The sequence below is a fragment of the Microtus pennsylvanicus genome, chromosome X, assembly GCF_037038515.1.
Source record: "Microtus pennsylvanicus isolate mMicPen1 chromosome X, mMicPen1.hap1, whole genome shotgun sequence".
NCBI lineage: Eukaryota > Metazoa > Chordata > Mammalia > Rodentia > Cricetidae > Microtus > Microtus pennsylvanicus.
This window is the reverse complement of record NC_134601.1, coordinates 7,028,274-7,044,138: the sequence shown is the minus strand read 5'-3', so window position 1 is coordinate 7,044,138 and position 15,865 is coordinate 7,028,274. Positions and strand designations below refer to the sequence as shown.

Sequence of the window (15,865 nt, the reverse complement as noted above, 5' to 3'; positions counted from 1 at the left end):
TGTGTGTGTCTAAGTGTGTGTGTGTATGTGTGTGTGTGTGTGTGTGTGTGTGTGTGTGTGTGTAGACGCTCCAGAGAGTGTGTGTGCATATGTGTGCTGCGCGGGTGCAACATGGTGACATACTCAGGAATTTGTCCCACTCTCAAGATCCAAGCTCAGACCCATGTTCAACCCCTCTCTCCCTTCCCCCAATGCAAACAAAGAGCCTGGCCCATATGCAGAACCCCTCCCCCATGCTTCTTTTCACCTAACACCCCTTACTCCCCAACTTCCTACCCTTCCCATTCAAAGGAGAAAGCAGAAAAGGAATGTGCACCTTTTGACATGCCGCGTGCAAAAGTGAGCAATCTGGATACCCTGGCGCCGCCCGCGTTGCGCCTCAGTAGCGCAGCCTTGCCAAGCCCCGGGAGAACAAAGGCTCTTGTCCCCTTGCCACTAGTGCCTGGTGGTAGTGGGCCTCTGCAGGAGGGCACAGTCCCTTTTCTCAGCTGCCAGGGATACAACTACTTGGCCCAAGGCGCCTCTGGTCCCATGTCCCCTAGAGTGTACTTTTCGGCCTGGGGCCTCCCGCCGGCAGGATGGGGACATGCAGCAGAGTAGGCTAAGGCTGGGACGAACTCAAGAAAAGGAAGAGGTGTCCTCCGCTATACCAGCTCCTAGTAATGGTCTCCTTGCTGAGGACCCAGCAAACTGGAGGAAGCAGCCTTGAGGACTAGGGCACAGAAACAGGCACAGGGAGGAGGTGTGGGCGAGCCCTGAGCTCAGATGCAAGTGTCTGGAGGGTCACAGTAGACGCTGGGGTGGGCTAGGTCCTAAGGACCACGTGCACCCTCAAAGGCAAAGACTCACTGCTGTTGAGGTGGATTTTCAGCACCTGGGAGTGGGGAGAACTCCAGCTCTTGTTGATGGGAGGGCGGGAGGGGGGAGTTTAATTCTTCCCTGAACCCTAGGGTTCTTTGCCTCCCAGGCTTTCCCCATCCCCCTTTCTCCTCTCTTCAGGTCTATTCTTCTCTCAGAGCTTACTTTTTCAGGAGATTCTAGGGTAGCGCCAGCCCACCCCCTGGGAAATTTGTCAAAGTCTTCTTCAGTTCAGGGCCTTAATCCTTATTTCTAAGTGGAGCTGCTTCTATTCCCACTAGGCAAAGCAGTTGACTAAAGGCTCCGGAAGTTTGTGGTCGGTTGTCTGTTGTCGGAAGGGTCAGAGGTGTCAACTTAAGGTTTGAGGACCCACTCAAACGACATGGTGGTCGTTTAGGACACACATACTAACTGTAACACTAAGTTCTGAGACTAGAAGTGCAGTTTCCACGTTTCCGGGGCTCTCTTAATCGTGAAAGTTCGCAAAGATACCTTCATGATAAGGAAAAGCGACTGAAGCGTCCTGGACATTTATTTTTGACATGCTGGAGATTATGTATGAGGGTCTTAAGGTGAGGATAGCACTTTATGGTTGGGCAACAGCCCAATACCTTCCCCTCAGGTGTCATTTTCCACCTAGAGCTGAGAGAGGGAAAGGCAACCTCAAGGCTTTTGCAGTCTGATTGCTCCAGGTACCTCACTCCCGTCTGAAACTGGGACTACTTCAAGTTTTTTGTTGGAACTTCGTTTCCTTATTTCTAGCAGGGTTTGTTTCCTAATACATTTGAAGGATCCTGAGCCAAATTCATTCACAGAAAACGACTTGCTGTTTTAGGTATATAATTTGCAGTTGTTCAGAATGGATAAGCACGTCTCGAAAGAGGAGCACAGGTCTCTGTAACTCAGTAATGAAATCTTCTTGCCAGGCGTATGTCATGACATTTCCTTATGTTGCCTCATCACATTTGAAAACACAGGCCTCTCTGTAGGGATCCTATAATTAGCCATTAGAATTGTGGTTGGAATTAGAAAAATTAATTTAATAGGGAAAATTGATAGAAGGGAATTTACTTTCCTGCGGAAGTGGGGATTTTCTTCTGGTTAAAATCAAGATTGCCATTTCAGCCACGATGTTAGTTGTTGACTTCAGAGAGTGTTTTAAATAGTGGATGTCAAGTATTTGTTAGTTCCCTCCCCCTCCTTTCAAGTATTTTATATGACAAAGATAATTTTGGAGATGAATAGTATCAGATTTACTCATTGTTTTAACCAATAAAATTTATTTACATAGTGAAGAGATCTGGTTATTTTCAAATGTCCTATATATAAGTCACATTTGTCATTTTCAAATCTCAGGTGTTCATTAGCATAATCTTTGTAACATAGTAAGATATGGGATCAAACATTTAATAGATATTTTAAAAATACATTTAATTTTGAATGATGCTGCGACAAATGATTGAATCAAGTCAAATAATTTAGTAGCAGCTTGAATGAACTTGGTAATATGTTTTGCAGCCTACTGCTCATTTAAATTCATCCTCCCACCCTATCATTTGGGGCTCATGCCCACAGCCTATCATCACTACATTGAAGATTATTATAGAGCACCACATTTCTAGACTTTCTCAATCACACATAGTGAGTGATCAGTAGCTTATTTTGTACGACTGAATGAAATGGGGTTTGTGCTGGGTGTAGTGATTATCACTTGTAAGCTCACTATTCCAGAGATCGAGGCAGGTTTAATGCCAGTCTGTCTTACAAATTGAAACTATGTCTAACAAACAAACAAAAAACTTAAAAATTAAAAACAAAAAGCACTCCCCTTCATGAAAGACAAAGCCCCACCCCAAACAAAGAAAGAGAAGCATAGTATTTAGAGCATATAAATTATCGAATGTCTTTTTTTTTTGTAATGTCCTTCAACTCTTTGGGGCCAAGACTTGTGAATTTTGGTAATACTTTTAAAAATTGTAACCAGATAGGCTAGACTTTTCTTTCTGGGAGAGAGCAGGGTAGAGTACTTGATTCTATTTGAAATTTATTAAAAGGACCTCTTGAATAGCTAGTAACCTTTTGTACTAATGTATGCTTTTCATATACTTTAAAGTTTATCTAGGTGTATATCGTTTAGGTCATGTAGTTCTTGAACAAGATGATGTATTTCCTTCACAAGGAAATAAAATGCCTAACATTTATTTATCCAAACAGATATTTGCATGGTTTTTGATCACCCTTTTCTGTCATATCACATCAGCTCTATCAGTACTCTGGTGTTAGAAAAGTACTCAGAGCTGTGTCCAATTTATGGCAGCTGTTCTGTGGCACTGAACAACTTGTAGCAGACAATTGATACCAAATGACTTCAAGGATCACGTAAAAGTACTAGGTGATACTTTATTCCAAATCGCTCATTTGAGTCATTGCAACACATTTGGACTTAGATGTGTTGATTTAACCACACTTTTCTTTGTGCTTAGTCCTACAGCTGCAGGCAAGTTTGAAAGTCACACAGACTGTGGGTTCTCTGGTGAGAGCATTTGCATCACTTGAGTTCATGGTGGCCACTGAGTGACAGAGGCCAATTCCATGCTATCCACTTGCATAGCTGTTGTTATACACTAGATTGTGAGACGTATGGCCCCATCTCATTTTCCTTTCCTTGCTGGACAGTTCTAGTAGTCTTTCTACCCTAGCCAAAGAAGCAGAGGACTTTGTGGTTAGTCAGTCAGCATAACATGGCTTGAATTCTGAATTCCATTACCAAAGGTCATCTTGGCCACTGACACCTACTGTCAGCCTTACTCTTGGGCCAAGCAAAGCAGGTGTTTAGAGCAGGTGCTCACTGGCAAGAAGTCCTGACTTAGACGACCTCTTATTTAAAAAACAGTGATCATAATCTATTGCTCATGTAGAGATTAGTTTAATTGTTTTTTCCATCATTCTATAATAGACCCAAGGTTTGTAGACAGTTACCATGAGTCCCATAGTCTCTTCTGTGGTGAATGTGGTGATTGCAGCTTCAGGAAGATGGTATGCCAGGATTGGTCTCTAATCAAAAGTGTTTGACTGCTTTGGGGGTACAGGGTAGACATGAGTGGACACAGTTGCCAGATTTTCTTCTTTCTTATTTCTGGATATGTACAGCTTCTTTATTTACATACACAGAAGCTAGAAGGGGAAGCAAGTTAAAGCAGAGGATAAAGATGCTGTAACTTCTCCCTGTCTTACTACTATTTTCATGAAATCCCTTTAGAATAGCAGCCAAGTCATTAAGAGGGGCCAGGCTGCATCCTAGGGCTAGTGATAAGGGTGAATCTGGAGTGGAAATAGATGTTGGGTTAAGTCATAAGTGAAGCAGAGTGTGGGGTGTGACAAGAAAGAAGTCGCTGAGGACTGTGCTTATGTCAGGGATATAGATTTGTAGTAGTTGTGAAGACAGGTTAGGGGGAGAGGACATTGGAATCTGAGTTTGGATGGAAAGTCAGAAGGCTCATTTTTGAAGCCGTGAGTAGGAAGCTGAAGCTGTTAAGATTTCAGGTTTCTCTGCAGCTGTGCTGTTTTATGTCCAAATCAACTCCTCATTCTGGGAATTACAATCAACATAGAACAACCAGAATGTGTTGCAGCTCCTCAAATATAGCCAATAAAAAGCCTTTTTAGTGTCTACTCCATTATGGCTTATATTTTTGGAGTTGAGAAATTTGAAAGGAATGGACAATAATTGCCAAGATTAAACAGTTCAAAGCAGAAGAAACACATGGATTAAAGACTGATGGGTAAAGCAGAACCTACATGTCTGCTACTGTGCCCAGCTAAACATTACCTTTTAGGTGTGATGATAAGGCACATAATATAATCTTTTTTTTTTTTAACAATTAGTCCAGAACACAGATATCTGGGTAACTCATTTTGTATAGTCATTGTTGCACGCTGTTCAATTCAGAAGACACAGTTGTCACTACAGCTTATCAGTGCAGGCTGAGGAGTAGATTTCAGGAGGTTACATTGTTCTGTGTAGCGTCATTCATGTTTAACTTGAAAAATAGGTTATTTATTTATGGTATACAAGGCAAGAAAATTTGGTTATATCTTATATTTGTCATGTTTCCCTTCTCTTTTGTTCTTTATGAGATAAGTTTGAAAACTAATCTTGAATATTCTGTGAAATCCAGGCTGGCCTAAAATTGATGATGCTTCTGCCTCTACCTTCTAAGTGTTGTGACTAAATGTGTATGCTACCATGCCTGACTGGATGTCATATCTCGGTGAAACAATTTTAGGGTGCATTCAAGTTTATATGTAGGCAAATTCACATTTTTTAAATTATATAGTCCTTTATAGTACTATTCCAGTGCTTACCTTTAATTTCTTTTGAGTGGATGGCCATTTATTTTTCCCAGAGAAATGTTTTCTACATTATTTATCTTGAAAATGAGGGGGTTATTTTCTTTGTAAAGAGATATATTCCTGATCTTGAGGTATGGTCAAAAATAAGGAACTATTTTGTTAAGAAATCTTAGTTTCAATAAACATTAAGCATAAATTATAATTACTGAATGTTGAGAGTACAGTAAGGGGAGGTCTCATGCCTTCCCTTGACTCTGTCTCTGTTACATTCATTTAAGCTTTCAACTTCAAATGGAAATGGTATTAGTGTCCCTGACTAATGACATTTGGCAAAGGCTAAGGCTAGAGGGTAATGTTTTCCTTGTTGGTTCTCTTAAATCTGGCAGTACCCTTGACTTTTTGCTAAAGTATAGTTTTATTGACATTGTAGAGAGTACAATAGGTCTGGTCTGAGTTGAGGTACTTGCTTGGCCTGTCTGCCGAGACATAAGATTTGGTTTAAAGGGATTTCTAATTATGAATGTCTGTTCTTTATGTATCGTGTCAGCAGAACCTGGGAGGAAAGAAAGAAAGAAAGAAAAAAGGAAGAAAGGAAGAGAGAGAGAGAGAGAGAGAGAGAGAGAGAGAGAAAAGAAGGAAGGAAGTAATGAAGGAAGGAAGGAAGGAAAGAAGGAAGGAAGGAAGGAACGAAGGAAGGAAGGAAGGAAAGAAGGAAGGAAAAAAGGAAGAAAGGAAGAAACTGATGAAAGTTAGAGCTGATTAGAAGCCAAATTATGAAATAGTCAATGAAAACGTAGTATGAACCCAACATCCTTTTTGGTTCTTCAGGTTTACTGTAGTAACATGCACATCTCTGAAGGATGCATGCTGATGAATTTTGAGAAATATTCGCATCCATATAATCAGCACTAGTGTGATATCTGGAATGTTGTCAACCTACCCTATTCTTTCATGACTCTTTCAAGTCAAAGAATAACTGCTGTGTTGACTTCCCTTACTATCAGTACACATTTGTCAGATACCAAAGTACGTTGTAGTGTTTGGTATATGACAAGCCACCACCTCACCTTTCAGCGTACTTCCTCCTTGTTGATACTACTCCTTGTCTTGTTCTCTTGTTTCTTGTTTCTTTGAAGACCTTACTCTGCCTCACCCTAGGGCACTTAATAGTTTTATACTTGGTAAGACAATAAAAAGTAGTTATTGGATTACCTAGACAAGGCAGAGAAATCCTTCAGGCAACATGTTCTAGTTCAACTACTGAAAAACACTAAACATCACAATCATTATTATTGTAGCACCTACATTATTGAATACTTGCTACTTATTAGGCATATTTTATTTTTATTTATCTCATTAAGTCTTTTTATACATTGTGGCACTGATTACCTATCTATCTATCTATCTATCTATCTATCTATCTATCTATCTATCTATCTATCTATCTATCTATCTGTCATCTATCTATCTATCATCTATCTATCTATCTATCTGTCATCTATCTATCTATCTATCATCTATCTATCTATCATCTGTCTGTCTGTCTATCTATCTATCATCTATCTATCTATCTATCTATCTATCATCTATCTATCTATCTATCTATCATCTATCATCTAACTACCTATCTGTTGATCGATTGAACTATAAATTTAAAATTATTTTTATTTATATGTATGTTATATATGTGTGTGTTGAGTGTGTATATATGCATGTGAGTACATTTGCCCACATGGCCAGAAGAGGATGTCAGATGCCTTGAAACTAGAATTATAGGCAATTGTGAGCTGCCCAATGTAAATACTTGGAATCAAACACTAGTCTTCTGGAACAGCAGCAAGCACTCAGCCTCGAAGCTAGTGGTTCTCAACATGTGGATCTGAACCCCCTTGGAGGTCAAATGACCATTTCACAGGGTTTCAATATTAGATATTTACATTACAGTTATAACAGTAGCAAAATTATAGTTATGAAATAGCAACAAAAATAATTTTATGGTTGGGAGTCAGCACAACATGAGGAGCTGTACTAAAGGGTTACAGCATTAGGAAGGTTGAGAACCATTGCTCTAAGTCATCTATCCAGTTCATTTTTAGCTTTTATGGTAGCCAAATAAATAGTGATTATACCAATCACTATTGACTGTTGAATGATGTGCCGTATAAGTCCACCAAAGGTCATTGGTTCTTCCATGTATAGTGCTACATCCTTGTAATCCTAGCATTAGGGACATAAAGTCAGAGTGTAAGGCCCTCGAGTCACACCTTTTCATCTGGGATGTAATGCTCACACAGAGGTTCTGGAATTTAATGCCAATTGAGGTTATACAGTGAAGTCATGTTTCAAATAAACCAAATGGTAAACAAAAGCACAATTATACGATGTTCTGTTATTTTATATTATGTTATGCTATGTCAAATTCTTGCTTTGTTATCTTGTCAGAAGGCAGTACACTGGAGAAAGACTCTGTCGTTGCCTCTTGGTGGTTTAATCTGATACACACCTGAACATATTTATATTGTAACTCAGTACCACCAGAGTCAAAGCTTTAACCTAAATGAAACACTTATCAGTGGTCGGTTAATTTTTAATGCCTCTATACGTAGGAGGTACAATTTTCATTGAGCATCCTAAAACCAGATGCCAGGGTTTTCACATGAAATACTTGACAAAATCTTTATAGTAATTTATGCAAGATAAAATATACATAGTTTCCTCACTTTTGAAAGATGAAAAAACTGAGGTAGAAGCAATCCACTCATCAAGATGTCAGAATGATTGTCCAAAGACTGGGAACGGTTACTAAAGGGGTTCTTACTCTATACCTTTCATGTTCTATAATGCTTACCTATGATAATGACCATGGTGTTGCCAGTCTAGTCTGATGTCATTGTCAGCCTGTACTGACTCTGTGGTTCTACTGACAAGGTCTGAGCCAGAACGCAGGTCTTTCAGGAAAAACATTCTGACTTTTGTGATGTCCACACACATTAATTTAAATGTACTTGGAACTGGTTCATTACTATGAAATAAGTTCAACTTCCACTTTATAAAAGGTTTTATGTGTATGCTTTTAAAATAAAAAAGATAACGGAATGAGGATTTGAGCCAGGTTTGTCTGAGGACACATTTACTTGCTAAGCACTATGTTATATGCTGTATCCCTAGACAGCACGTCTACATCCTTTCAAATCCTGATCTCCACAAATGTAAGTTTAGGCATACCCATCAACATAGATGTAATTAGGGGGAATGTGTTCAGACACGCATGGTTGTTATACTATTGTGATGTCTACAATGGAGCACATCTGATCTTTGGTGTTGCTGCTGCTGCTATGTAGTGTACCGTGGTGGGCCTTGGACTGCAGCAGTCGAAGAAACCACTTGCTCCGATAAAAGCTGTGCTTTCTTTCCCTACCGCCCTTGGATATTCTAACTTCTCACTTTGCAAAGTATGTTTCACATCACTTGCCCATTTCCCTGAGCCCTTGTGGTAGAGAATTGGCCTTTTGACTATGGCTATCAACAGTTAAGCAATTGTTAGTTTGAATACAATAGCACAATTTTCCAGCGCTGTATCTGGGAAATTTTTACCCATGTACTTGAGCACACACTTTTTAATTCAGTGCTGAATAAAACTCCACTTGTTTTATTTTATTTTTCATTACACGGTATATGATTTCAGTCTGCTGATCATCAGAATCATATGTTTCATTTCCCTAGTAGGTCTTCTTCAATTCTCCCTCCCTCTCTATTTTCTCTCCTTCCTGCTCTTGTCAACAGATGTCACTGGATATATTAACTGAATGTGCTTCCTTTGTGTGCACTAAGCTAATTGAAGGAGTCTCATTTCTGGCTTTTCTCACTTGATAGCTATATTAACGGCAGTGAGTGAAATCGCCCCCACTTCCTTGAAATGGAGTTGTATTGGATAAACTTTTCACTACTTATTATATAACTAATTTTAAGTGGAAGAATTAAAATGTGAGCTTTAGTTTTCATACTATTTGTGCTGCATTCAGTTAGATAATATTTCCAAAAATATACCTTGTTAACAGAGACACCCGCTTTGAACAAGCATATTAATTATAGTCCTCAAAGTTGGGAATCATGTAATGTTTTCCTCTGCGCTGCAGCAACCTATGTTTAACAGCCATAATTAACAGTGACAGGTCTATTGAGTGGTTATAGGTAAGTTTAATAACAAACACGAGACCCAGCTCTTCTGAAATCCCTCCAGATAGTGTAGGTAGCATTTCAACTGCTCTGAAACTGAGGATTAGTAAACAGCTCGAGTTCTTAAAATATTTATCTTGCTGATAAAAGTAGAAGTAAACAACCCAAAGAAGGCAGGCTGAATGCAGTTCTTGAATATGCCCATAGATATTTTCAGAATCTTTTTTTTTCAAACCAGACTTTGAAAGCATTGAGAATTGACCTGCTTATTTCGCCTTTGATTCTCTGTGTGTATGTTTGCCTCTCCCCTTGGGGGGTTTATCAAATGTTAAGTCTTCCAAGAGCTCTAGGATCTGCACTGGTTTTCAGAGCTCACAGAACAATGCCAGCCATTCTCTTGGAAACAGGGCAAGGCACACCTTCCATGCTCTCCTTCCAGGGAGCACTTGTTTTCCAAGTTGCTGGGAACTGGGCGGTCAGGCAGCCCTGCTGTAAGGTCTGGTCAAGCAATGTCCCGCAGCCGCCATGTATCTGGCAGGCAGTTTTATTACAAACCTCAGCGTGCTCATTAACCTCGTGATGTGGCAGGTGCCTAAAAAAGAAACACGGAAAAGTTGTGTCACCAAAGGTGAAACTTGGAGAGGAGCTGCATGGTGCCCGGCATGACAAAGCTCCTTCCAGGCAGCAGCAGACAGCAGGGGCAGCAGAGGATTTTGCCCCCTTGCTCTTCTTGCCTATGATGTGACCCGTGACCCGCTGGAGTGGAAGGGTCACAAAGAGCAGTTGCTGCAGGTTCAGGCCAGGAAGCCTTTGTTTTGAACTTAGAAATCTCTGCCTGTAGCAGCACATACTCTGGATTCCAGTGCGCTCCAGCTGACGGGAGACCTGGGACAGGCATTAACATTTGCAGCCCCAGCCCTGGGGTGGACTGGAGGAGTTGCCTTTCTCCCTGTCTCCACCCCGGTACTTAGCTCTCTGACACACTTGCTGGGCACCTCAAAGAACAGAGACAAAAGGCCAAAACTGCAGAGAGAGCCTGGAAGTTATGGCTTGGCCAATGCAATAGCTTTTGCATTCTGTATTCTGCTTAATGCTAGCTGTTCCAAAACTGAACATGCATCTTGAGCAAAATGCTCCCAGCTCTTTTGAATTTATTTGTGATTTTATGTTGCTTATGTTTCATTGCGTTGCTTTTTTGAGATTACAAAATAACGCATGTTCGCTGAGGACAATTTGGACTATCATAAATACACAAAGAAAATATCAATCAAGGTGTCATTTGCAGATTGACTTTTAAAAATATTTTCTTTCCAGTCTTTCTTTTGTGCGTGTTGAACACACTCATAGACATTGATAATTTTAACTGCGTATAGAATCACACACTATTAACCATTAACCTCCTAATTTTTCTTCCATTATATGTTCGTGTCATTAAACAGCCTGTGCCCTCAACCTTAATAAGCCAATTAAAAGACTCAATAGTAGAAAGTGGAACAAGGAGATTGATTATTTAATATGGCCACATAGTGAAAAGGGCAGAAAGATTTAGGCTCTTCAAATCTGCCTTCAGTTTAAAAAGAAGGCCAAGGACTTGCACATCTAAGAGGTCTGGTCAAGGTGTAGCCCTGACTACCAAGGACCCATTTGTATCTGGGCTTCAGTCTCCTTTTATAAAGTGGTCTGTCTGACAGGTTATTAGGACTGTGGCTGGTGTCTTTACCTTCTGCCAGCATGAGTTTATTGGGGCAGTGTTCATTTCTTTGGGGTCCATTGTTTTAATAGTATAACAGTCAGATTGGGAGGCACATATATCTCTTTAGGATATCTTCATTTCTGCCAGGCCCCATACATTAGGATGATATTTTGTCCTGAATCTGTCATCATTTGTAGTGTGTATTGGGTGAGGACTTGATTATGATAAAAGAGACAGATGGTAATTTTGTGACTGTGAATCAAAGGTTTTTTTCCTACACCTTCTTGAGATCCTCCTCATTGGACTCCATATAAGTTATATACTGCATAAATGATAGTACATAAATGCACACATAAAACTACAAGTTCAAAATTAAAGACACACGGACACCTAGTCATATGCCTAAATACACAACAGATATAATCCTAGAATAATCCTTTAGGAATATACACAAAGGAATGGAAATATAGCTCATTGGTTGAGTGTTTCTCTAGTGTGTACCATGTTCTGGATCCCATCCCCATCTGGTCCCTCCCCCAAAGGAACCTTTAGGTCAATGTTTCTCAGCCTGTGAGTTGCAACCCCTTTGTAGGTTTGAGCTACACTTTAGCAGGAGTTGCCTAAGACAATTGGAAACATATATATTTACATTATGATTCATAACATAAGCAAAATTACAATTATGAAGTAGCAAAGAAAATAATTTTATGGTTGGGGGTCACCACAATATGAGGAACTGTATTAAAAGTTCAGAGCTTTAAGAAGATTGAGAACCACTGCTTTAGGTAGTTCATTTAGATATTCATAGTTTCTACTCATATTCTCAATTTTCAGTGGATACACACATAAATATATAATTAATGTTGTAACGTAACATGAATTAAATATTGCTATTGATTAACTTCAAACTGGCATTTCTGCTCCAGTTCCTTGCCCTGTATTATCCATATTCTTTCTATATTGTACGGCCCTTCAAATGCAAGCTTAACTTTTCTTCTTCAGGAAGTCTTTCTTTCTCCAGAGAGTCTTTTCCCATGGAACAGGTGATGCTTGCTCTCTGAACTAGTCTGTAGATTACCATTTGACAGTATGTGTGAGTGACTCCAGATATCTAGCTCATGCTTCTATCTTTTTGACCCTATTAACTTGAGATCTCCTCACAAAACAAGTGTTCAATAAATGTGTCACCTAGTAACAATGTTCAACACCCTCCCTAGATTTCTGTAAATGGCATTAAAACTACACACTCAGGTTTGGAATGATGATTCATCATTAAGAGAAGGCTGCTCTTCTAGAGGATCCAGGTTCAATTCCCAGCACCCACATAACGATTCACACATGTCTGGAACTCCAGTTCCAGGACTTCTGACACACTGACACAGACATACATGCAGGCAGAACACTAGTGAACCTATACAAAAATAAGTTACATATGACAAATAAAAGCCACTATCCACCCAAAGCCATGAGAAAGGCCGCAACTACCCGGGTTAAATATCACTAACACTTTTTGTGACAACTGCGACTTTACATCTTCTGTATAAAAATGGGTGTCTCATTGAAAACATGGATTTTAGAGACTTCAGCTCGTATTTAAATTTCTCTATTATTTGCTTTCTAAACTCCAATTACTATGAGCTATAAATACTTATAATTATCTTACATGATTATTTTAAGAATATGTTATCAGGGACCCTTGCTATAAGGCCTAGATTTATGTTCAACTATTCACCAGAATAAAAATAAAATAATATAAAATTTATAAAATATGGAAAAACCACGAGAGATTTACATACATTTTGGGCCCAAACTAGGGTGAGAACCATTCCATATGTCTCTTACTTCCCTATCTATTAACAAAGTCAGGTATTGTGTATAAATATATTTAACTCTGAGATGCAGGAGGTTTAACTGGGGGATGAGTTAAACAAATTGCAATTCTGGTGTTTGTAGTTCTTATTATACTCTTTTGAATTCTTGAGTCAGGGTTTCTAGTATGTCAAGGCTGTCTCTACTCTCAGTATATATATATATATATATATATATATATATATATATATATATATATACCTAATTTCATGGAATCCCTGATACACATTGAGTGAACTAACACATGGAAAGGACCAAAGAGAAAAATAGTTTCTAGAATTTCGTCATTAGTAATATTGGTAACGTTACTAAAATAATAGTAACTTTCATATTTATTACTCAAGTCAGAGGATTTTTATTAAAGGGCTTGTGGACAATAGAAAAAAATGTAATTTTGTATGTGTACCTGACAGTCAACTACCAATCTAAAGGATTTCTAATTCACTAGTTTATGTTTTAATTTATTAATTGATTGATTTACTTAATAATATTTATAGAGCCTTCAGTGTGCCAGGTGCTTCTTAAGACACTCAGAAGACAACAGTAAACACAACATATAATGGTCCCATGCTTTCACAGAGTTCATAATTTACAAGCTTAAGTTTGGGATGCAGGCTGTCTATGTAGGAGTCCTTTTGTTCCCTTTCGATTGTACCTGTCAAGCAGATTTCATTATTGTTGATTTTTGAGACAATGTCTCACTCTGTAACACTGCCCGATCTGGAACTCTCTCCATAGAACTCACAGAGGAATGACGGACTCTGCCACTCAGTGCTTATACTCACTGGGGCTCTGGCTAGGGTAAACCATTAAAGATGTCAGATGATACGTATGCAAGACACAGAGTGTTGATCTGCAGTTCAGGAACCACTAAAGCTGTGGTTCTGCAACCTACATGGACATGAGCATGATCTCTTATCACATGTATGCTCTTCCATGAGAATCTTATTCAGCAGACCTGAGTGGAAGCTATATACACATATACAATCTCTCTCTCTCTCTCTCTCTCTCTCTCTCTCTCTCTCTCTCTCTCTGTGTGTGTGTGTGTGTGTGTGTGTGTGTGGATGTATGGTTGTATGTTTGTGGATGTTTATGTATATGATATATATGTATCTGGGTATCTGGTTGCTTTTTTTTAGTTTTTTGAGACAGGGTTTCTCTGTAGCTTGTCCTGGTGCCCTGGAACTGGCCTCAAACTCACAGAGATCCACCTGTCTCTGCTTCTCTAGTGCTGGAATTAAAGGCGTGTGCCACCTACCACTGTCTAGCTATCTGGGTGAGTCTTAATTTCAGGTAAGTTTGGAAAAAATTGTCCCAGAAACAATCACAGGGCTCCCATAAACTGCATGAAAATGTGCACTTTTCTGGTGAACAGTGTCTTTAGTCTTGTACAGATTTTTTGGAGGTTAGACACTCCAGTAATTACCAATTATTTGGTGAAGTAGTGCCCTGTGATCTAGGCACAGTGTTATTGTCAGTTGTGAGTGCTTCAGGTCCTCAGTTCACTCCCATGCTCACAGGTAGACTAGAATGTTTAGATGTTTTCTCTCTTTCGCTGTTTTTCCTGTTCCTCCCCTTTCTCTTATCAAGCCCATTTTTCTATTATTGGCCCGTTCTTTAATAAAACGTGGTGATAGAAAAAATTAGAAAACCTGGGTCCTTCCAAAGGACTGGGATAAAGTTTTGAAGAGGACGTTAAGAGCTGGAAAATCCCTGGACAAGGTTAGGATGGAAAACGCCAATGTCCATGTCTAGACCATTCTGTTAACTTGATAAGGGGTGAGAGATATTCCTCTGCCAGTCTAGAACAGGAAGAGGTGGGATTAACGAGGGAATGGCCCTTCTTAAGTATTGCTTTCCTGTTCATAGTTGGTAGCTCTAAGGAGGCAGGACTGCAAGTGTGAGGAGCAGGCTCGGCCTAGGTTCACCTCTACTCTTCTCAATGTATGGTTATCAAGCAGTGTGTGCTGCAATTGGTTCATGAGTAATCAATTGCATTGACCTATTACAGCTAGTTACTTTGAGTTATAAATGGTGTCTATTTCTCTGAATCAGAAATTCAGACTGCATAGGATGACCTGGTTTGTATCACATGAGTCTTTGGGACTTTGACAGATTTCATCATTTCATAAAACACCCAACTTCCTCCTTCTACTTCACTGGACATAAAAGCAACTTTTGAATTTATGACACAAAGAGCATACTTTGAAAGGGCACAATGCACAAAAAGGAGAAAAAGGAAGTGAGGCAGTCCACCTCCTCTTCTGAGGCCATTGTCTCCAGACATGCGACAAAGTAATACATTGAACAATCTTGTATTGATTTTAGTGCAGATCTAGGATGTGAAAAGCCTAGTGAGTCATAGGTGACTTGCTTAGTTTACCTGGATGGAAGAGATGAGTATGGCTTCTCTCCTGAGAGTAAGACTTTGTCTAGGATACATTTTTCTGAAGCAAATTACATAACCACAAAACTTAGTTTACAGAAACTCTACCAGGGACTGGATATCAGTGGTGAATGGGGAGGCAGTTGTAATATTGGAAGAGTTTGATGAAGTTTTTCTTTTAATAGCATTATCTCTAGTATACCAAGATGTTTCTTGAGGGATCAAGAGCAGCTTGATTAAAAATAAAGAAACAAAAGCCAAACTTAGTGATCTCTTATTGAAGTCTTTAGCAATTCTAGCTATTACTCAAATAACTAAAAAAAAATTACTGTTACTCAAAGTGCCTATTTTTCTGCTAGCTTCCTTCTGAGGTCTTTAATTTTTTTATTACTTATGATTTTAATTTCTCTTTCTCCCTTTCTCTCCCTCTGTGTGTGTATGGCTGAGTCTTAGTGCAGAGCCAAGCCTGAGCTCAATCATTACCCTCTTTCTTCAGCCAATGCTGAGATTACAAGCATCTACTAGCATGT

At 39.3% G+C, this 15,865-nt stretch overlaps 1 protein-coding gene across 5 annotated transcripts in view; it reads left to right on the top strand.

Annotated features, from left to right (window-relative positions):
- Nucleotides 1-15,865, top strand: part of Fgf13 (fibroblast growth factor 13) — a 509,820-nt gene that overhangs the window by 20,448 nt on the left and 473,507 nt on the right. The window lies entirely within an intron of this gene.